At 39.0% G+C, this 24,144-nt stretch overlaps 1 protein-coding gene and 1 long non-coding RNA gene across 2 annotated transcripts in view; one reads left to right on the plus strand and one right to left on the minus strand.

The window, feature by feature from the left end:
* The window catches only part of gjc1 (gap junction protein gamma 1), a 46,264-nt gene extending 27,106 nt beyond the window's left edge, over positions 1–19,158 (minus strand). Inside the window, exon 1 of the mRNA XM_016674394.1 lies at positions 18,072–19,158. The gene's annotated coding sequence lies outside the window, so the exon portion shown is untranslated. The remainder of the gene's footprint in view (positions 1–18,071) is intronic.
* LOC107836879 (uncharacterized) lies at positions 18,647–22,226 on the plus strand. The gene is made up of 2 exons (XR_001662857.1): positions 18,647–18,716; positions 21,350–22,226. It is a non-coding gene; the product is annotated as an uncharacterized LOC107836879 (long non-coding RNA).
* The last annotated feature ends 1,918 nt before the right edge of the window (positions 22,227–24,144 follow it).

The following is a 24,144-nucleotide window of genomic DNA, read 5'->3' on the forward strand; positions in this document are numbered from 1 at the left end:
GCATAAAATGCGACTAAATAGTCGATGTTAATATGATTGTAATTTCATGGATAAAAATAGTACAAGACTGATTTTTTTTTTTTTTTTTTTTTGTTGTCGGTAAAGATAACGCCTAGCGCGACCTGCTGCCCTGACACCAACTCACACATCTTCATTCAGTCTTACTTGTAAATCGATTTTTCTTTTCTTGGACGTTTTGATGTTAGCTTGTTGATGTCTCAGTTTTATTCGCTGGGAAAATCAATAAGCAGCTTGAGGTGACTCTGCTGCCCTCTAGTGGCGAGAAGCCGTAATGTTAGCTGGTAACAATCGGAATGCATTGTGGGAGATGTAGTTTGTAATCAATTCATACTCAAAACCTATTGTAAGTCAATTTCAGCCTATAAAATGCTCCGGGGGCCACATAAAATGACATGGCGGGCCACATGTGGCCCGCGGGCCTTGAGTTTGACACATGTGTGCTAAAAGGTCTCATCATTTTGCAACACGCTCAAACCTTTAGTCCAGTCAGCATCAGAAACAAACTCCAGAATCTCCTCCACTTAGTGTTTTAATTGGAAAAAAGCACCATCTCTTCAATGAATGAGCCAGAAAGAAGCTGATTTAATCTGGTTGCAGTCAGCATCTCATTCTTTCAGTTATGGTGCCAAGAACTTTAAAAAAGCTCCGGTTGGAACGGGACCAGTAAATTGGTCCTTTCTTTTTCAGCCCACTTCCTTCCTCCTTAAAAGAGATCAAGAAGCACCAGTAATACTACTAATGAAACTCAAGCCAATTTGTTCGCATGAAGCTGCCATTCCTAGTAAGCAATGCACCGAGACACTTGGACTCCTCTGAATGAGGTTCAAACCAACTTCAAATCAAGAAGGTACATTTAACCCATCTCTCAGGTTGGATTAAAAAGATTAAGGCAACTCTCCTACAGAACAGAACTGCTCTTCTAAAACAAAGCAGGATCTTTCACATGCAGTTATGACTTTTCGTTTCATCTTTTGCGTTTCAGTCGATGAGCTCCATTGCCGCTCTCTCAACACAGGAATTCGTTATGCCTGCGGTGAGTCACAGCGCTGATGTGAAACAAGCCACTAATAAGCAGCAGAGGGCAGGAACAAACCCCCCACAGACCGAAAAGATTAACCGACTCCAACATGAGGGTCAGTTGCAACACGAAACGCACAATTCTTTCACATATCTTTCACATTCTCGCTCAGGGGAGCCTCCCTGCCAGCTGCCCACAAATAGGAGCTGATTAGAGTTGGTATTTATGACGAACCATGGATGAGAAGGGTTCAGCTGGACCGACTTTGGCAAAAAGATGAATGGATTAAGGAGGAGCATGAGGGGGAAGAATTAGTCCGCTCCTGTACAGAAGCCCTGATTCATCAAAAAACCTTTTGTCTGAACCGGATTCAGCCTCGCTGCATTGTTAGGACTAACATTTACCACATTCCCAACAAACAGACTGTGTGTTTGGTTTCAATAAAACATAAATCACAAGCAGATCCCTGAGGATGTAATACAATGCAACAGCACTAATGACTTGTTGATTAACAGCTGCGGCGTTAAAGCCACCTCCTTCTTGACACCTGATATTTCCCATTAAACTGCAGCTAGCGTGAAATTGGCACTTAGAGCATCATGATTCGTGAAGTCACAATACTTTATCTGTTAAGGGCGTGACTATGAGTCAATCACTTAAAAACAGGCGTGACTTACTGCAGAAATTAATTAACATCACGTAATAAAATGTGTTTTTTTTGTCCTGCGGCGTGCTGCAGTTTAAAACCAGACGTGAACTTCAGAGTCTTCTGATCTAAATTGGCACGTCCTGAAGAATTTATTTATTCAATATTATTTAGAGATGCAAATAAACAAATAATTCAATTACTTTTTAACATAAGAAAATATAAATTTTATTACATTTAATGTAATAAATTGTATTAATTTAGTAAATGCTTGAGCATTTGTAGCAAAGGATGGATCTGCTACACTTCTACTAATAATACTTCTGTTAAATCTAGTGGTTATTTTTTGTAAAACAGATTAATAATTGGATAGCAAAAGGTGCCTAGTTATTATTTTTTTACAGAATTGGAACCAGGTGAGGCTAAAACTTCACAACTTGAGAAGTATTTACATTTTTCACTTAAATGTAAAATATATTTATTCTTTTGATAGTTTTGACTTAAAGAACAATCATTTGCTGTTCTCTTTTTAAAAAAAACTAAATTAGTTGACGAATATTTCAATAATTGATTCATCACAATTAATCTGAATAATCCTGTCATCCTTAATGGATTTTAATGAGGAATGAGGATGAGGAGGATTCATTAAAGGGGAACAGCAGGATGAAAGTGTGTCACGATAGAAGATGAGGAGGATAAAAATGTCAAAACGGGATGAATATGATAAAAACAGGTTGGTAAAGGGGATAAGAGGTATGAAAATGAAACATCACCTATGTTGACCAAATGTTGAGCTACTACGTAAAATTTAACTATTTTTACATTTGATTTCACAGAGATTAATGATCTTTAGTTTAAGTGCGTTTTCATATGTGAAACAAAAACACACGATCTCAGAGTTTCGCGTGTCCTTCCTTTAAAAGCAAAGTTGTTTGTTGCCTTGAGGAGATAATTCACCCTGGACAGAAATATCAGAGGTTAAGTAACTTGCTCAAGGATATACCAAAGGATGCTTCCATTTGAGTGATTCTCAGACACAAAAACACAGAAATGTGACGGCAGACGGAGACCCTGACCCTCTTCCTCTGATAAATCCACGGGACATCGTTCATATTTATATGAGAGCCATGACATTAATGGCACAGGACAAGGCTCTCCCAACCAATTATACTTTAATATCTGGGTAATAAATCTGTGTCAGCACAAACCATCCATCAGCGATTGTTCACTTTCATCTGACAGCACCATGGACACGATCCCTCCACTGTCGCTGATTTTGCCTTAAAGGAGCAAAGCAGACAGGCTGAACATCCTGACTGAGGGAGAGGAAAATGTTTGTTACAGGCAGAGGTCAAAGTTCAAACAGAGGTTGGTGTGAATAAGGGCCTCATGTGGATTCAGTTTGCTATAAATATCTGTAAATATCAAGGTTACACCTGAGGGTGAGCATAAAAAGGGATGACAGCAGGTGGACGTAAATCAAACTTTAGTTTTTGGTCAGGAGATGACAGCCATGTTGTCAAGGACCAAAATATTTCTGGAGCTCCTGGATGGATTGGAAAAATATACATAACAATCTCTTTTCATGTAAGCATGATGACTTTCAGTTTCTGTGAAATTAATGAGATAACTTTTTATTTTCAATCTCCTGTTATTTCAACCTGATTCCTGGGACTCTTTAAAATGTTCTAAAAAATATAAAAGAGGAACAGGCCCACAGCATCACAGATCATCCTCTATTCTTAGAACTGGGCATGAGGTACTTTTCTACATTTTTGTTTTCTTATCGGATACAAATTTACAATGTTTGTGACCAAAATCTGACCAAAAAACCTCCATTTCCAATCAAATCTAAATATTTTAGCAATCTGCACATGTCCTCACTTGTGAGGGTTGCTATGGAGATGTGGTGACCCCAAAATGGCAGCCTATTCTTTTGCACTTTTTCCATTTTCCTCAGTTTTTGGTGGTAAAATAAATTTGATTATTCATCCAACCAAATCTTTTTTAACTTTTGATTTTTATTATTTGATTAAATTTTGGTGGGACACATACTGACCTGCATTAAACTGCATGTTCTCTTATTTTTCTCATTTTGAAGAGTGGCCAAGTGAAGCAGACCTTCTGTTTCATGAATTACTAATGGAAAGTCCTAATTTACTCCAATTTTCAGTGTGAGATTATGCTTTGTTTATATAGGATTAATTTGCAGTAACCAATTGTGTTTTGAAGAAATTCGCCACTGGTTCCAAAAAGTGTGGAGGGTACATAAGAGAAACATACATGACTGTTATTTCATCACCAGTTAAGAAGCATTTTTGAGTTTAATTCAAAAACTTGGGCATCATTTTTAGAGTTATGTGTGGTTACTGCCATCTGTATTATTCTGACTTGTTCATTTTGACAGTAATAACCAAAAACTACTGAATTCTTTTGACATTTACTCAGATAACTAAATCATTTTCATATTTTTTAGAAGATATTGACTGGGTTGATTACATTAAAAATCTCCTTTTTGATATTTTGCTGACATTGTACCTTGTTTTAACATACTATCCATCATTAAATTAACATTTAAATTTAATGTTAATTCCTGTATTTTAAAATTTAATTTGCTTTTTGTTATAGCTTTGGCTGTTTTGGTGCAAATAACATAAAACCCATGTAACATAAACATAATTTCAAACTTTAATCTACCTACTATATAATTATCCATCATCCCCTTTAGAAAACACGTCTACTTGATTAAAAACACACAGGAAAACAGTTTGTAGTTCTGCATCATAAAACCTCGGGTTTCTCAGAGTTTCAGAAACTAAACTAATGTTTCTAGGTGTTTCAAGTGAAACATGCGGAAACAGAAAAAGTGGAAATGGAGACCCAGAGCGAGAGAGGAAGAGGGCGAGCAGGCAAACGAATGCAAATCTGCCAAGTACATTAAGAATTGATTCAGAGCTGCAGCCAAATACAGCAGATGGTGATTGAATGTAAACGGAAGCGAGCCATCAAATTTCCAACAAAACTCTTTAAGGATGCAGGGAGGGGGAGAGGCGGCCGGGTGATGGAAAGAATGTGCATGAAAAGAGCCGTAAAGCTGCAATATGTTCTTCCCTGCGGTTACGCTTGTTCCTGTGCAACTTTAATCATCCAATCAGGCTGGCCAAGTCCACTGACAGGTCTGATTGCACAGAAATATTTTCTGCTCGTACTTATGATGGATTTAAACCCCAAGATGAAAGAAACCAAAATCACTAAGTCATCAGAGCAGTCTGGACTCTGTCCAACCACAACGTGCAAACAAGCAAAATGAGAAGAAACAAAAAAAAAGGAAGAGAGGTGGTGATTTAGACAACTGTAGCGTCTTTGAGAGCATATTTAGTCCCAACTTTAGGGATTAGTTGAGATAAATTGTGAGTCCAAAAATACATTGTTGCCTTGAGGCGAATCTGTTGTACTGCTTCAGAGGCGAGACATCCAGTGTGCAACAACAACCTCTTGCATTCTTCAACATCACACCAGGGACCACACAGCAGCATGTTTACATCTGCCAGCAACATGCAAACAGAGCAGAACCTCAGTTTTACACCAAACCTGAAACCTGAGATGCAAATGTATGTTTGGAGCTGCTTCTGTCAGAATATTTCCTCATAACACATGTTCTACCGGCATCAAGAGAACAGAAAAGAGGCTTTGTGCAGAAGAGAGTTTGGTAGAAATCTGGATGTTAAGCTCAAGTAAGGCCTGTCACAAGGTAAATTTTGCTGGGCGATAAATTATTCCAGTAATTATTGCGATAAATTATAATATTGTGACTATGTTCAAGCAATAATGGCATAATAATGCATTCAAAGTCCAATAAACTTTAATTTTGTAAAGAACACTTGACACTGGAACTAGAAGGTATTTCAAATGTCCAAAATAAAACACAGTAACGAAAAACAATAATTAAAACAAAAATAAAATAAAAAACGGAGACAACCCAAAATAAAATAATTATGTCTTCCTAAACAAAATTGCTCTTGAAAACTTATTACTAATCAAAATGGAAATTTATCATCCAGTTAATTGACAGGCTTAATTCAATATTTGAATTTTATGCTTATCTTTGCAGGAAAAGCAGAATAAACTAAAATAGAAGAGTGAAAGTAATGTTAAAAGGAGAACAAAATTAGATACAGAGAACAGAAAAGTCTCAATTAAGAAACTTAAATACAAGGATTTAAAAACTGTCAGCATAAATATATATAAAAAAATAATATGCAAATTTAATGGATTAAGTTGAAATCAAATGAAGTGAAAATCCTGTAACAAAAGGCACCAAGATGCGTATCATCATCATCATGTTTCTCTGAACAGACACGCTCCTCATTTCAGTAAATCTTTATGTAAACGGTCTATGTAAACGGTCTGTCCTTAGGCTTTGAAGGCTCAATTCCCTCAACTCCTTGTTTGATTCAAGACAATTACGTGCGGCAGACGCCCGAACCCAAAGCCCACAGAACAGAGGGGAAAAACAGAAACAGCACAGAGCTATTTAAAGTTAGGCCCTAAGCGCTTCTGTCAAGTGAATCTGTTCTTTTCTTTCCTATTTTTATTTCGGATACAGAGTCTCAGAACATCAGGCTGGGAGGCTATCATCCAGGCTACACTAGAGTGCATATGTGCTCGCCTCTGGGCTTCTCCTGCCCATCGCAGCATGGCGGTCTGGGGCTCAGATCATCCTAAGGCCATGTGGTCATGGAAACCCACTCATGTATGAATGTTACTTTGCTTAAACACAACTCCAGGAGTAGAGACTGAGAGGGAAGGACAGCACAGGTCAGGGCAGTCCTAGGAGACACGTCACGTGTCTGTGACGTAACAGGGAGGAAAAAGTACACAGGACCTTTTCAGTGTTTAGGTGTATAAATGTCACAGCATCCAGAGGAAGCTCACAGGTTGGGGCTTTCCTCAGTCCAGTAGCAATGGCACAGCAATGTAGTAGCATTTTTCTGTTTTTTTTTTTTTTTTCTAGATATTTGATTCATTTGTGAAGGTGCCAATGTACAATGAAACTCTGATCCGAACTCTGTTCTGCCTATAGTTCAGTTGACGTAAACTTTGGCGCGGTTCGAATGCATACATGAATACCAAGCGTGTAAGAGACCACTACAAAAGCAAGAAGCGGACTATATTGCAGGGCATTCTGGGTAAATACAACCTAAACAAACATGCTACTCTGGCGCCAGCAGGAGAAATGACTCATGGTCTTATACCAACGACAAATGAGAAACCCTACTACTGACAGCCACTGCATTTTTGTTTACATTTTGTGAAAAAGGAAATTGCGCTCATGTGTCTTCGTCAGAGGTTGTTGCCTTCAGTGGCTCTTTGTGCAGCGCCACCACAGGCAAGGAGGGGAACATCTCTCCCACATGGTTTGGTTTGCAAACCACACCAGCTGAAAAAATTACAAATGCAGCAAATTTGGTCCCCAGTCAAAGTAATGGACTGTCAGGTGTGAAAACATAAAAAAAACACTAGCCATAATGTCAAAAAGGCAATTTAGTTCTATGTCTAACTACTGTGACTGATTACTGAGTTAATCTGAAAGATAAATAGATATCTTTTATAAACCCATAACAATGCTTTAAAGCTACTGGGCTAAAATGCCAGTCCACCTATCCATCAAATACAGTTTTAGAGCCATAATATCCATGAACATGAAAAAGTATGAAATGTAAATAAATCAAATTCAGCAAATACATCATTTTAAAAGCCACAACTCTTCTAAAAACAGGAGATGTGGCTGATGGGTGATGACATGCAATCTTTATGTACAGCGTTTGCTGTGCTGCAGTTGCACGCAAGGCACAAACTGTTTTCTTGATTAAAACAAGAAACACTGTAATGGAAACGTATCAGATGACTGCGTGACCACTTACTGATGACACAGAGCAAAGATGCAGTGAGAACTTTGTCATCTGTGCAGGGGGCATGTGATGGAGGTGAATTTCTTCCCACCCAGGAAAAACAGTCTCTCTATTTCTTTCTTATTTTCTTCCCCCAGGATTGTGCAGAAGCAACCCTAGAAAACGGACACTGGGGTGACCAGATTGGGCCGTTAAAAAAAAAAAAACCGCAGCTGTTGTTTGTGAGCATAAAGTTTATTTGGTAGGAAAAATGCCTGTTTTATTTTGGTATTAATTTTTAAATGTTTTGTCTCCATCCACTAATCTCAAACAATCTTATGACTTTTTTCTAAATACTGGGCACATCTTTGCTCAATGAGCTCAAATTTGAGCTGAATATTTTTCTATCATGGTTGGAGATTTTGTTATGCATTGCTGTCCAAGTCCAGCTTTATAAATCTATCATCATCATTACTATTTGGCAACTTTCCCAACACATCCTTAGTTGCTTTGTACCTTTTTTCTTTACCGTCTCTACATTTCAGACATGGGCATTAATGAAATTGAAGCAAATCTTATCTAAAAGGCTGAGCACACTGAAAGGAAAGAGTTGTGAACATAACATGTCTCTTAATATAACTTTGAACATGAAAAATTTGTAGAATTTTGCTCCAGCCTTAATCCAGACTCGTTTTCTGATGTTTACAAAATAAACCCTGTTATCTTCATGGCTCCAGCAAAGCTGTAGGTACATGCACTCTGCAGGATGAAGTCATCTGAAGTCACCATAGGAAGCTGTGTAAACACCACTTTTGACCCTGGAGCATCTTTGTGTCTGGAGAACATGTTGTATATAGAACAGTGGCTAAAAATAACCCCTGTTGGCTTGACTCTTCCTTGCTTTGCGGTAAAGTAAGCTCTTGCAGTTGATCACTTGGATAAAATTAATTGCTGAGACAGTAAAAGAGCCTCCAATGTGGTTCAAAACATTACACATTCAAGCAAAGTGACTCGTGCTGCAGGGGGTTTCTATGTTTGAGGTGAATGACTAAATCCACCTCATGATGAGAAGTTTTTGGCCACACAGCCAAGTGTTTATGGTGAGCTAAAGAAGAGACCCAGAAGTGGAGGATGAGGCGTTTGTGAGTGGAGCTGAAACAAGACATGACCTTCTAAAACAAAAAAACCTTCCCTGAAATTTATTCTGCTCAATAACCCAGCTTTCTTCACATTTCTGCACGTCATAGTGAGTGTGTGTGTGCCGTCGCCCTTTTGTGCACAGCGGAGTGTGCCTGGCGAGGCGATGACAGGGTGTCGGCCCTGGTCTGTGAACCTGGCTGCTCTGCTCAGCTCCGCCTGTGACAGAGAGCGAGAGGGACATCACCCGGCCGTAGCCGCCCCAGCTGGACCAATCAGGCGTGAGAGCTCGTGGTCATGTCGGCGCGTGCGTTCGGCCATGTGCAGCCCTGTGGCACAGATCTCCTTATGGAGACTCATCTGCTCTCGACAGCGTCTGCAGCAAATTGCAAGTCATTTGTGTTTCTGCATTCAGTGGAAAAAAATAAAATGAAAGCTATTTTTTCTGGAAAGTACAACTGAAGAAGTCTGAAAAAAACATTGACAGAACCCCCAAAACTCAGTTTATTTATTAAAGTTGTACAATTAAACAATTTCAAACAAACGCTATCAAGATGTAAATGAAAGTCAACGTTATTGTAGCAATTATGGATTTATCATAAATATTTACCCCATAAAACCAAGGTTATTTCTTAGGTTTCTTAGGTGTTAAGACGCAATTAATTTAACTAAATCAAAATTTAGTTGAATGGAAACTGTGGATTAGAAGCGAAATAAAGCTTTGCCACACCTCCATATTCTGCCAACTTCTTTAAACACCACAAATTTATTGATGTTTTGCTTCCAAGGAGCAAACTTTTAATCGTTTAAATAATCTTCGATAATTGTTTTCCAGCCTTTCTGGAAGTACTTTTATTGTCCAGTAAAGGTATCTGCCTGTGAAAGTCGGTAAATTGGTTTATTTTTGTTTTTTTTCAAATAGACAGTTGGAGGATATAATCAAAATCAGAATACTTAATAAATCCTTGGCTTCAGGAAAGGATGCTGCTATAGCTGATCAGTTTAGATGTGCATCTGAAAAACATAAAATGAAAATAATTCAAACCAATCTGGGAAAAAATAATCAGAAAAGTACATGAAACAAATTGAATAAAAAAAAATCATCAAGGATACTTGTCAAATGAAAGTGAGATTGATGAGCTCATCCATGACCTACACACTGCTTTAAAATGTTTTTCATTCACTGTTGCACCCATGAAGAGCCTCAATGTGTCTGCATTATATGTAGCAGCGTCGCTAACGCAGCAGAAACGTAGGAGCTGACGATTAACCTAAACGTGATCCGGTTGGAGGAGCAGAACAAATGCAGCACCATCTCTTCATGAACTGTGAGTGATTCCTCTGATTCTTAAATTTTCTCCTCAAATTCACCCAACGTCCATTTTAAAGCAAGAGGGGAAAATCCAACGTGGCATTCACTTTTTTTTTCTTTTTTTTTTACTGTAAAACGAAAGAAGTTGGGATTTATGGAAATATTCGCAACTTAAAACCATGAATGATTTTGTGTTTATGTCAGCAGAATATTGTCTCCTGCACTTCTCCTATTGGCTGAACTAAAGATGCAGATGACATTAAATGAGCCACAATCAATCAATTTTTACATGCAGTTTTAAATTCAATGTAAGTTTTATGATGATTTTGGATTAAAAAAAAAGATTTTTTTTATATATGTTTGGATATATTTTGGCTTTAAACATGGTCTATTTTTAAAAATGTTTTTGGATTTTTTTGTTTTCATATTTGGTTGCAGATATTTATGTTTATTTTTTCATCCATTCATTTTCTTGTATTTTCTCCCATTTTAAGTAAATTTGATCAAATATGCTTTATCATTTTTGCTGTATCAGGTAAAATTACCTAACTTGATATCTAACAGCAAAATCTTAACCAAACAAATACTGATAAGCCAGCAGAAACAGACACAAATCCCAGGAAAAACAAAAACAGTCAGCTGAACATAAAGTCAAATGTTACCTCACAACTGCTGACCCCAGTAAACTGGAGACAAGGGGAGGAAAAAAGGCTGTGTCACCAGAGGTTGATGGTGAATGAAAGGCATCTCTCTGCCCCAATCTCTGTCACGTTGTGGCTCCGCCCCCCCACGCTGACCCAGGGGCAACGGCATAAGACCTGTCACCCCAAATCAGGCCCCAGACCACGACAGCCGTGCTCGTATGTAAATGTGTCAGCACACGGAGACTCGTGAGCCTGACATATCGGTTTGAATATGCATGTGAGGTACTGGCTGCAGCGTAAACATGTGTGCGCACGCTGGCCGAGGTTCATCTGCATGTGTGTGTGTGTTCCTGTGCACACACACACACACACACACACACACACACACTGCGTTAGCCAGTCCGGGTGTGTAACAGTGACATTCCCGATGGGAAGGAGTCTCACGACTGTTTTCATTTGTCCGACTGTCCGTTTCTCTTCATGAGTAAAAGGCAGCAGAAAGAAACGTCTTATTTCAGCCACACTCCACAGAGGAACGCCCTCTCTGCCCGCTTCTCCTTCACAGAAAGGCTTACTGCCTTCTTCTGTTGATATGTTCAACAGTATTTTAGGGCCATTGTGGATAGAAATAAAAAGAAGTAAATTTTGGCAAAAAAAAAAAATGTACAAATTTTGAGATTAATCTCAGAAATTTTCTAGAAAAAACAAGGAAATTTCTGAGTTTGAAAGGTCAAATATTTACTAGAAGAAACTCGGAAATTTTGAGATTAGTCTCAAGATTTTCTACAAAAAACATGAAATTTTCTGTTTTAAAAGTCCATGTCTTTTCTAGAAAGTTTCCCAGATTAATCTAAACATTTGAGAGTTTTTTTTCTAACAAATTTTCAACTTTTCAAACTCAGAAATTCTGAGGATTTTTTTTTAGGAAATTTTCTATCAGAAATGTATACCTTCTTTTTTCTATCCACAATGAGCCTAATATGGCACCTTATATATGCACAACCATGTTCATATCTACAATTTTCTTAGAAATTATTCAGGTGGAAATTGCAGTCAGGTAGGGGTGAGCGACATAGACTTAGCGTTTTATCACAATATGATTATATTGTGGTAACAATAAAAATGATAATAAGAACTATTTATTCCTTTTTTTAGGGAGCTGCATGTCTGCACAGCAATCATAATCCCACAAACACAAATACTGCTGTTGAAAAACATTATAATATGTTTTAGGCCTCCAGTGATTTAAGTCACTAAAATGTGCACATTTAATAATATTTAAATTTCTTGGTATTCATTGATGTTTTCATTGACCAGTGGAGAAAATAGTAAAAATAATCCCAATCATACAGTTTTTTTTATCACTACAAAGTGGAATTTATGACAACTATAATTCAAAATTTTAATCATGGTAAATTTATCATGGTAAATGATACATGATTGGACTGCAAAATATGCTTTATTTTGCAAATTTTCCTACTATCTAATCTCAAACTAACTAGCTAATGCAAGAATTTTAGTTGATAATTAGCATGCAAAATTTAAAGCTCTACTGCACTGCTTTTACGCTGGCAAAGCAAACACGTGTGTTGCACAACCATCGCATGCTGCAGAAATACCAGACAGACGCCATGAATCATAGGATTCCCTTTGTCAGACAAAGTCAGCTTCTTCACCCCCCCCTCTACGTTTTTTACAGTTAAAGACCCGGAGATCTGCTGCGGCATCATGGCGACACGTGCGCCAAAACAAAATGCAACGGGCCCGCTTGTGAAGGGTCAGGGCCGACTGCAGGGCTCATTTTCCCGGGGAGTCATCCTGAGTCACGGAAAGCACTCCTGTCATCTCCTAATATTTTTCTGTATTTGGTCTGCGCTAAAATATCAGACACTGAGTGCTCATCCAATCACCAAATTAGAGAAACACGAGAAGGTCAGAATTTTATATTTCACACTTTAAAGTTCACAAACTCAAAATTTATTACATTTTCTTAATCCCCACTTTTTTTTCTGAAGACATTGGAGAACGTCTCACTAGCCAATTAATTCTACATCAGTCATCCAGAACTAATTGTAATATATTAATTTAATCACAATAGCAGAAAATTACCATTTGCTGACTCAAGCAATAGTTCAGTCACATTTAAATCCATCATTTATGTCACAGCTACTTTCAAGTGGCTCAGTCGGTGCAGCAGAAACTTTGCACAACAACACAAGTGGGTGCACGCAAACGCGCACTGCTGCGTCTCCCATTTACAGCCGATGACCTCCAACAACCTTAATCACTTGGTAATTACATGGAAAGAGAGCAAAGCACCTTCCCTCTGCTGCTGCTGCTTCAAAGTGGCTTACAGGAACTGGCAAGCAGAAAAACGCAGAGCGGAGCGCACGGCGGCAAGCGGAGGGAATCCAGACTGGTTGGTGGGGATAAATATACGCTTTTCCCTCAGAAAGCGACACTCCGAGGATTAAGTCGAGCTATGAGCTTCTGTCTGCTGAACAAGAAATAAGCATAATACCTTGGTGTTTCACGTTAACCGAAGCCAGCTAAGAGATGATGCAGGAGCAAAGGAGGATCTCAGTTCAAATCCACGTCCTTCTCACGTCGCCTACATCACTGCTTTTTCTCATTTCTTTGCTTTTGTAAATCCAGGAGTCCCGATATGTTGATTTTTTTTTTTTTTTTTTTACACTGCAAAGCACCTTCTTCATTAATTTTGTCGCTAAAAGCGTTCACCTCTTCCAGAACTTGCTCCACCTTCCGCATTGTATAGAAAAAAACTGGAAGAAATTACTGCGTTTATCAGAAATTGCTGCCTGCGAGCGTGGAATCGATTTAGACACAACCTGGAGACAATTTCCTCAACAAGTATAGATAATTGCAGATAACTGGGAGTGATTAACACAAAGTATTCTCATGAAAGTAAAATGGTGGATCATTGCACACCAAATGCACTCATCCCGGGGATTTTTAGAGATTAATTGTGTTTTATGGAGCTATAATTCAATGACTTTAAATCATCCCACTGAGCGATCAGGAAATAATGTTGCAGTAGGTAACACATTAAAACAACATTCAGCTTACGTAGAGGCATTGCATTCATTGCATTATTCTTTTCTTTCATTCATTTTTTTCAACTTAAATTTTAATGTAACAAATAAACGCAAATTTGTGTCAAAATTATAAATTAATTCAAATATTTGCACGCATCCCACTAATATTTGGGTGAATGTCTCTTGGCAAGTTGAAGCCTTGACCACATGCTTCTTGTAGCCAACAAAACAGGCAGAGATTGTTTCAGTTTGCTGGTTTTCTTGCTTTTTTTTTGCATTTCAAATTAGCTTTAATGTGTGATTTGTGTTTGGGAACATTATTCTGATCAGAGCATCTCTCATCTGACCCACAATGTTAACTTTGAATGAGAGGAAATTGCGAGACTCAACACTCAACTGACCACAGTGACGCTAGTTTTACACCAAGTCTTAAGAGACCAAATCTGAAGCCCTGCTGCTCAACGGTCATGTTCGGTCGCAGCTTACAGTTAAATGAGACAAAGATAAACGTACAAAACCAGGAATTACAGTTGAATTATTTAGGCTTTCAAATCTGAGAACACTGAAACAACTGCCAAGCGTGTTGGTGGCAGAATCGTGCTCTGGGGTTGATGGATGGGATACTGACGAAATGAACAGCTAGGTCAAAGGTCAAATGTATTTATAAAACATGCTTCCAACAACTCAAACTGCACAGAGTGCTGTACAAGGGGGAAAAAGCCAAAAGGCGCAATAGTGAAGTGATGATGTTAGAAACTTGGACATAACTGGGTGTCCAACAGAGCAATGACCTTAAGCATATTTTTACCAAAGTAAACTTAAAAACTAGACATCCAAAAAGTGATGCAATTAAAAGTAAAAAAAGTATTTCTCAAGCACTGAGTAACTGATCAAATTATTAATCATTTAATATTTAAAAACTACATAATCAGACGGACCCAAATAAAAAGTTATATGGAAATTTTGGTATTTTAAGGACAAAAATGACAATAATTTATATAAGTAATAAAAAAAAAAACAAAATCAGGCAAAATAAAATGTTTCCAAATCAGTTTCTTTCAATAATAAACTTATGAAACTTTAACAAAAACTGCAGGCTAGTATCTGTGCCTGCTGAATGTTTGTTTTTCATCCAGTGGGTAGAGAATACAGACATTTTACTCAAGTAAAAGCAGAAGTACTTCATAATCAGATTACTCAAGTAAAATTAAAAAGCACCACAAGGTAAAAATACTCCTAAAAGTACAATTTAAATATAATTGAGTAAATGTAAGTAGTACTCAAAAGTGAGTATACATATTTTTAACCAAGCGGCTAAGATAAAAGCGATCGTAAACTTTATTTATTTTTCTTATCATTGCAGTTGCATCATCTGTGCACCTTGGAAAAGAATATCTCAACAAAGTGAAAAAAAAAATATAATGATGACATAAGATGACATTCATGTCTGCGATGATTGGATGTAGGCATATGACCGGAACTGAATATAGTGGTATGCACCGTGCCGCTTAGTGTTAAATTAAATTATAAAGCCCTTTATCTGATGCGCTCTCTCAAAAGTCCTTAAAGGAGATCTAATGCATCTTCAGTTTAATGGACCATCACTAATCACAACTCCCACAGTGATTCCAGCTTTTAACTGCAAATTAAAAGCACAGCAAGTTAAGGCACTGTACAAAATGTATACCATTATTGATTTCCCATATAAAACAGGTTTTTGGGATTTCAGCATAAGGCAATTAGGGCAAAAGATCTGGATTGAGTTTTGCAGAGATGGGTTTCTTATCCAGTGTCTGCATTCACAATAAAATAAAAAATGAAGATTTTACTCCCGAATTGTCGTTTCTTTATGAGAAAAGCATATTTGCATAATTAAAGACAGCTCTTCTATATAGTTTGTGTTTTGTATATATGTAAATATATAAAGTACCTGCTTATGTATGCAACCTAGAAAGTTATCTACGCTGCTGTTCTTTCCTTTCTTTCTTGGACTGATGTACGTGGTTCAATTTCTGAAGACTGCAAGTAAAAAATATATCAGTTTTTCTCTTTCCCAGGAATATTGAATATAAATCAGCACAACAGACAGCTAAGAGACTATGTATCATTTCTTTGGCTTTTCTAGGACATCCTTTGATCATTTAATAAATATCCATGCACAATTTATCACCCACATCTGCAAGGTCAGGATTTTATTTCATATTTTGAGCCAAAGAGATGGGAAAATTATCACCCCCCCCCTCCAAAAAAAAAAAAAAAAAAAAAAAAATGCTGCATGGTAAATTAAAAGAGGAACGTAGTTTGAGGTTAAGGTGCATTTCTCAGCTGCCAAACAGAATATGCTCCTCATCTCTCTCTCTGAGTGCTGCAGAGCAAAGGGGTTGACTTTTCCTCTTGTCTGCTATCACAGCGAGTGAAATAATGGTCTGTGTCGCGAGTGCGGGGGATAACAAGCAGGGAGGAGAACCAGAGAAATGGACTGTCTCACTAAATACTTTCACATACTGTAAATGTTAATGAGGAATGCGAGGCTGTGAAATGCCAAAACTGCTTTCCCTTGATGGAACCAAAAATAGAGTGGAGGGGGGAAAAATGAGGTGGCAGCTTGCCAACATAAAAAAAAAAAAAAATTATAGGGGAAAAAAAACAAAACACAAAGTTTGATACGCTTAGAGCAAGAATCACTCAGTAGCACTAAGAGCTTTCAGCGGCAAGGCTCCAAAATCCATCACAATGACTTCACATGTAGCAGGGATTTTCTCAAGCACACGGGGAGAAACTCATTATGGTGGCTCATATTTGAGCTGTTGCTGCTGTGGCACTGACAAATTGCTCCACGCTGAAACCAACGTGGCAAATTTCAAAAAACAGCCCTCTCCTCATTACGGTGAACTACTCCAGGTGTTGGCTGGACGTGTTGGGAAATGTTCCTCCTGATGTGCCGAGAAAATGACTGAAGATGTGTGCAGATGGAGGGACGGCCAGCGCCTTATTTGGTGAGCGCTACAGTGAGGCGAAAGGAAGTAAAAGGTAACAGTGGAGTAAAGATGGAGGCGACAATAATTACATAACACGTACGCCCCAAAGGTGGAGCTTTAAAAGCGGAATAATCAATGCTAAAAATCTTTTTAATTAACTCGGTAACCTGCTGCTTTTGTATTTTGTTGAATGCATCAGTATTTCACTGCTCTTATTTTATCTGACTTGTTTATTTTGAAGGGGCAAAGCATATTTATCATTATAAGAACTTCAATTTTATTTTATTTAACCATTATTCTACCAGGAAGATAAAATCTCTATTGAGAAAGAACTGGCAAAGAGGCAATTATTGTTTTGTGCAGCAAACAAAACAATGATTAAAAGGTACAGACAACTCAAACATCATAAATACGAAAAAAAAAATTGCATTTAAAATATAACTAATTTGACCATAAAAGCTAATTTCAAACATGGACCAGTCATTTAGACATTGGTTGGAGTTGTCCAGTTTTGCCTGACTTACAGATCAAACGGGGAAATAAATAAATAAATAAATACATTTTTACTTACTATTCATTAATTACCTCAAAACAAAGAGCTCACAGTTTGGTGATCTGGAGAAGTCAATTAACTTACAGTGCACACTTTAAAAAAAGGTTAGGGTCATGTGCTCATGCAAGAATCTGTTGCTAATTCTTTTTTTTTTTTTATTGAATTTTCCATCTAAATGAAAACATCATTTATGAAACTATAAAACTATTTATGAAACACCGTTTTAAAAATGTTTCTTGATTTTGTTGGGACGGTGTTCAGAGTAGAATCTGCAAGTTTTCCATATTCATCAATATTCTCATCAATCCAAAGACATTACCTCTGTTGCTTTGTTGGGGGAAGGCTTCTGAGCGCTTGCCAGAGCATAAATTATTAATTAAGCACATTAGTTTACACGTAAAGTCGTTATGAAGCCTGCTTGACATTTATGTAAACAGCTTCTGCAGGAAATAAATCCCTGCACCACCCATCTTACTCCTTATTGTGAGATGAGTGAGAAGTTTGACTTTTAAGTGACTTTCAACAAAGTGATGACCAAGAATTAGTATTTCAGATTCCCCCTTGTCTGTTTACATTCCCCCAAAGCCTTGCTGTGTCTACAGAGAAGTTATGTGTTGCTTATTCCAAATAGAAGAGCAGACAGAAAGGAAACGCTGATTCTGATTTGATGAGGCTATGGTTTGTGCGTTCCGGTGCCATGCGGCGCGCCTGTGACCCTGATTTATCCGTTCATTTTCCACCGGATTAGTTTGGCGCCCAATTAGGATTTAAATGATCCTTCAGTGATAAACGTGACCAAACAGATGCGTTCTTACCGCTATGCGAGTCTGTGAAGATGCTTTAAGGTGTAAGACGATCCTTTGTTTGGGGACGGAGGGAAGGTCGTTTTGGACTTGCCGAGGTTCCGCCGTTGATCCTTTTCCTTGTGTGTTTTTTTTATTTTTCCCTCTCGGGGAGGAAACCGCGGGACGTTTCTCTGACGGCTTGTCAATGTTCACCTCGCAGCATCACTACGAAGACGTGTGCAGGCACTCTTTTGTCCATGTGTTCGCTCCTCAGTCGAGCTGAACGTCGATCGAGCTATGTGGTCTGCTGCGTAAAACCGGTGCCAAGATTCCTGCGGGCCCGCTCCGTTGCGAAGATGCGAGACAATAGTCTGGTCATTTTGGCAGGGATCGAACCTCCTTTCAGCTGAGTCGGCCGATTTAGAAGCGAATCTCGGGCGCTCGTCCCTTCACATCGCTCTGGCTGCCTGGCTCGGGAATTCAGCGATAAATATGTCAGTGGCTCACATGCCTGTTGGCTCCGGCGCTGCCTTTCGGGTCCCTCATCTTTGCTCTTCCTCGCAGGAGGAGTGGTGAACAGTTGCCGATCTGTTGATCACCTGAAGATCCGCCCGCAAGCAGCGTGTTTATCCGGGCCGCAGCCGGAACCTTTATTGGCTGATCGGGTGGAGCTCGGTGAGTGACAGCCGGATCCTCTCAGTGGAAGCCCGTCGACCCTTCGTTTGCAGGGATCGGTGTGTGTACGCGCGTATGCGTGTGTGGGGGGGAGAGAGAAAGAAAGAGAAAAAAAAGGGAAGATGTTGCGCGTACACGTGTTTTGGCGGTGCGCGCACCCGACAGGTCATACATCTCGGGTCCATAAACATCTGCTTCAACATGAGAGCCAGCGTTAAACAAAGCTGCAGCCTGCCGGAGTTTTTCAGAAACAGCCGTGTTGACACTATTTAATAAGCAATGTGTTACATGGTAATAAATAATGTTGGCTAAATTTGGATTCATATATGCAGGGTCTCGCGTAGGCATATTTTGTCACATTACAACTAACTTTAGTTTCAGAGGAAATGTACTAAATTTGACTTTAAAGGAAAAATTTGAAACGTGGGGTGTGCATGTCTTGCCTTCTCGTAAATGAAATCCAGCAGTGCACACATAGTCACTACATTACACTGGAATGTAGATCACAGCCAATCAATGTGTTAGAGTGGCCCAAAGTTCAGAGCTAAATCTTATTGAGAACTTGTGGCAAAACATGAAATCTTCTGTTCACAGATTCTAATCCGGCTGAGCTGCTTCAGTTTTCTAAAGAATAGGCAAGAAAAATTCAGTCTCTAGATTTTTTTCAAAGCTGGCATAAACATACCAGCAGCTGTAACTGCAACAAAAGTGAGACCACTGAGGTTTTATTGCGCCTTTTCAAAACTTAGGACCCCAAAAAAAAAACAACTCATTTACACAAAGTGTTAGAAATAAAAGAAGGAAAATTACAATGCACTCAATGTGCAAGTTTTGCAACAACCTCATAAAGATAATTTTGGTTTGTTGGGCCAGTAAAGCTGAATAAACAGCTGATTTGATGAGTGACAGTTTAGACTCTGTCTCTCTTTGACACCTTCTAACGTTAAACAAGCATGTCTTTTGTCTCCAGAAATTAGTCGTTAGTAATCGCTTTTTAATTTTCTTCTATTTCTGTAATCATATTAAGACTCATTAATCACAGTGGGGTGCATTTGGTAAGAACCGGCTCAGTATATTTGATAGAAAATGATCCATTACAGGATTTCTTTATTTCAACGCCTGAGGCAAGCAGGAGCCTTCAGGATATGTCGTCTGTGATACGATCAACATCATCTCCTGCCGAGGAGCTGGCTGGACGTCTCGGATCGTTCCAAGGTGCTTAAGCGGCTCAGTCTGAGCGAGGCCCTTCATCCGGTCTAAATGTGCTTACGCCGAAGGCCTCGAGCGGCGGGACGCACATGGCTCATTTGGCAAATTGAAACCGCTGGTTGTTTTGAGTTTGCTGCTTGATTGTTCTAAAGCACAAGTTCATCCGACCCCTCCGTCTGATTCCGCAGCCATTCATGCTCGTCCTCCCTACATCAGTTTACAGGCTACATTCTGGGGAAAACTTAATTCTGGGTCCGGTTATGCAATAACAAGCGATATGATTCAGTGTTGCAGTTCCTTCGGGTGACCAAGTGGGAAAAAGTCACACAGTCACATGGTTGTGCAACGTCTTTGCTAGTGTGTGTGCGGGTGAAATTGCCTGCACACGAGCGTCGACCTTGCCAGAGCTCAAATTGTGACAGACTTTCTGGAAGGAAGATAAAATGTTATGCAATGACTTTGTGTGGGAATGCAAGGATGCACTAAAGGGAAGGTTAAGGAGCAGGTGGGGGTCAAGATTACAGAACAATTTCTTCTTGGGACCGAATAAAAACATTTTTACATCACTTGCTCTTTTCAATTAAATGGCTGCGAAAGGAATTTTGGGACTCAGAGAACGTTTTCCACATACCTTTTCTTGTTATTGAATCAGGTAGACTGACGAAAGAAGACCTGCAGAAGTTTAGATGTTTTCTTGGGTTCTATTGAGGTCCTGAAACTTTGTTTTTCTGAGAAGGATCATCACTGCTCCACATATTCTCAATTTGTAGAGAAAACATGTGTCTTAAAAGTCTGTATATATATAAATCCCAATTTCAAGGCATTAAATTAGGAAGTAAACATTTAAGTCATTGGAGTCTTGCTAGTGAAACTGGAGTAAAATTTGGTTAATCAATGTGAATTAATAATCTAGTAAGAGAGATTTGTTACTTTCACACAAGGTCATATGGAATAGATAGCGTTACCCTTAAAAAATAACCTTTAAAAATCATAAATTGAGAGCTGAATTTTGATATTTACCTTTATTAAAACTTTAACTTTGTTAAACCAAGATTAATAAAAACAGATATATGAGGATTTTGTATGACTGGAACAATATGAAACATGACAAAAATAAAATCTTTTGGGGTGTAGACTCCATGTTCGCTGCATTGTTCCTGCCGTTTGTCGCTCCACATCATGGGAAGCCAGCACCTTTGACCTCTGATGCTCCACAGAAGGAGCAGGTTTAAAAGTGGCAGAAAATGAAATCGACTAAAACATCTTCTCAATTCCTGCTTGCGATTTGTTCTGCGGCTACTTCGGACATCATTTCATCCCTCCGCAGTTGGTGCAGTCGTGATATTGTTAGTAATCATCTCCACTAAGACTTTAGATCTATTAATGATTCCTGGCTGCTTTTTTCCCCCCACCTCTGTTTGTAGATGATTTGCATGTGACCAAGCCTTCCTGAGCTGCCTACTGCTGGAGATTCCAGAGGAAAAGATTGGTTCCTGATGCTAGCAGGATGAGACAAGTGTGACTGAGTCACTGACACACGGCAGAGCCACTGCGGTCCATAGTAGCAGAGAGACAGGCCAGAACACATGAACACTAGAAATGCAAATACACTGCAGGGAAAGGTGACAGATGAGGTGCTTAGGAGAAAGCTGCAAAGGAACAGGAGGAAATTGCCCCAAGCAGGCCCTGTACCACAGTCTGCTCCGGTCTATATTTAGCACAAGGGCCACAGATTGTAACAAGTGCTCCGGGGCCCCGTGTTCAGACGGGCAAGAGCTGCTGCCGTACGTATCTGCAACCCGCGGCCAGGCACGATCCCGGCTCAGGAAGAGCTGGAACAAACACGCTAACTCAAAACATGTGTAAAGTTCAAAACGCTCTAATGGAGCAGCTTTGTGGCGGGATGCAATCCCTGAAGCAGCCTCCACATGTCAATACCCCAACCAGAGCCGAGCCGCAGCTTCACTCCTGCTCGTCTAGTTTGGGCTTTCGCGATCACAAATTCCTCCCGTTCTCTTTCCCCTCGGCGTTTGGAAAGGGCAGGACATACCCCTCCTCCACCCCCTCGTTTGCCGAAAAGTAAATCACTTGTCTTGCTGGACAGGATTGACATTCAGTGCAAAATGTCAAAAGTCGCTCAAGTCATATTTGACTCTTCCTGTTTGTGCTCTAACCTTCGCCATCTACAACACCTCCAGTACGGCTGCCGGGATATTGTCAGCGGTGAGTGATGAGGGCTTGAGCTGTTCAGACAGCAGAGTCTACTGAAGGTGTGACAAAGACTTAAATCGCGATCCGTCCCGAAGTGAGCGAAAATGGTGGTCTGAGGAGTGATTAAAGAGGGTGCCATCAATATATAGCAGCTTTACTTAAATGCTTTTTGCCCGGCAGGGTCCATCTTTCTCCAGAAATATTGACTGTGGTCAGTTTCTGAGAGTGTAGTGGCTCCAGCGCGGCATTAGTCACTTTTCTGCTGCGCAGTCCTTTGTCTTTGTCTTTGGCTGGAGTTTTACTTGGACGGTCAACTTTTAAACACAAAAACATGCTGAGCTGCAAGCAGCTTTTTCTGCTGACAGTCACAAAGTAACAGCTTTTATGTTTGGAGACCACCGGATAAATCTGCACGAGGAAACTCAATCCAACTTTATTACTAGAGCACTTTATGGTAGTGGTGTCTTAACTTTTCTACCATGAGGGCCAAAATTATTAACTTGGAGGCACTTGGAGCAAAAAAACAAAAACAAAAAACATTCATATTTTTATGACATTTTTCGCCTTTTTAAATTTTATCTGTTCAATTTTTTAACAATAAAATCAATAAAAAAATTTGATTTTTGTAGAAAAATTGCTTTGTTAATCATTGTAGATACAAAACATAAAAAGGTCTTTACACATTCCCACAGTTTGAACATTTTATTTAGTTAATTTACTTGTTTGAGAAGTAAGATTTGCTTTTGAGAAAAAGCAGGTCAATGTTTGTGGTTCTAGTTACTCCAAAGATAAATGCAAAAACTTTGTTCATAAATGCGAACCTAATTTTTTTTTACCTTAAATTTGTTCTCAGATGTTATTCATTTGTTAGAAATGTTGCCTTAAAAGATGGAAAAAGAGAGTGTCTGCATCAAACACTCATGTTTGCAGGCCAGATTTGCTCCAGTTTGAAATTGAGGCCGCCCAAAATCCTTCAGAGGGCCGTAAATGGCCCCTGTACCACACATTGGACGCCTCTGCTTTAAGGTAACCATCATAGGACCAAATGAAAATAGGTTAAAAGCTAAAAATCTAATGGTATTCAATAAAACAGAACACAATAAAAGCACATAATATAAACGCAGTGGGAAAACAGCACAAAAATAATGTAAAAACCAACATAAAAATCTGTTTAAAACCATCTCACAAGGTGTCAAAGGTCACGGTAAAAATATGGGTTTTCAGAAGAGGTTTAAAAACCACCAGAGATTACGATTATCTAATTCCACAAGGCAGATTGTTCCACAATTTGGGAAAGTCAAAGCCAGACTGTTTCCACTCAACAAAGACAAAGTCAAGATGAAAAGTTTTGTGTGGAATACCAGCTATGCTCTTGTTGCTTCCAAATGAATCGATTTATTATCAGTCGGTCTGACCAGCGCTATGAAAGCAGTAGCTTGTGCGTCAACCCAACGCTGAAACGGAAAGATGCAAACGGTAGTTTTCAACAATCTCGGAGTTCTAAGTCCATTTTCAGACAATTCTGAAATCCATCATTCTGTAGTGAAAACAACTCAAACTTCCAGCGACAAGATGTCGGAGACCAGAAGAAATCTAGTGGCTGTGCTATTAGAGAAAGAACAAGCAGGGCATGTTTCAAACAAATCACAGGTTTGAAAAGTTTTATCTGTAAAAAAAAAAAAAAAAAAGCCCACAAAATATCTGGAACAGTTTTCCCTGAATGGAGAAGCTCAAAGAGGAACCTATTAGTTACTGAGTCACCAACTCCTCTGATTACCAAAGTACTCTACAATCAAGTGTGAGGCCATCTGCCTGACAGCTGGTTTGGCCCAACAGCCGCAAACAGGAAGACTGAAAAAGAAAAGAAACGAGATTTTACAATCGGCCATGTTGAAAAACACATTTTTTTCGTATTCTCTCCATCCTTCTCATCTTTTATTCACATTCTCCCCTAAACTCTCTTCCTGTCTTTTTCTCTCCTTGTGCATTGAAATAAACCCAACTGGAG

Source organism: Poecilia formosa, unplaced genomic scaffold (assembly GCF_000485575.1).
Source record: "Poecilia formosa unplaced genomic scaffold, Poecilia_formosa-5.1.2 Scaffold94, whole genome shotgun sequence".
In the NCBI taxonomy this organism is placed as follows: domain Eukaryota; kingdom Metazoa; phylum Chordata; class Actinopteri; order Cyprinodontiformes; family Poeciliidae; genus Poecilia; species Poecilia formosa.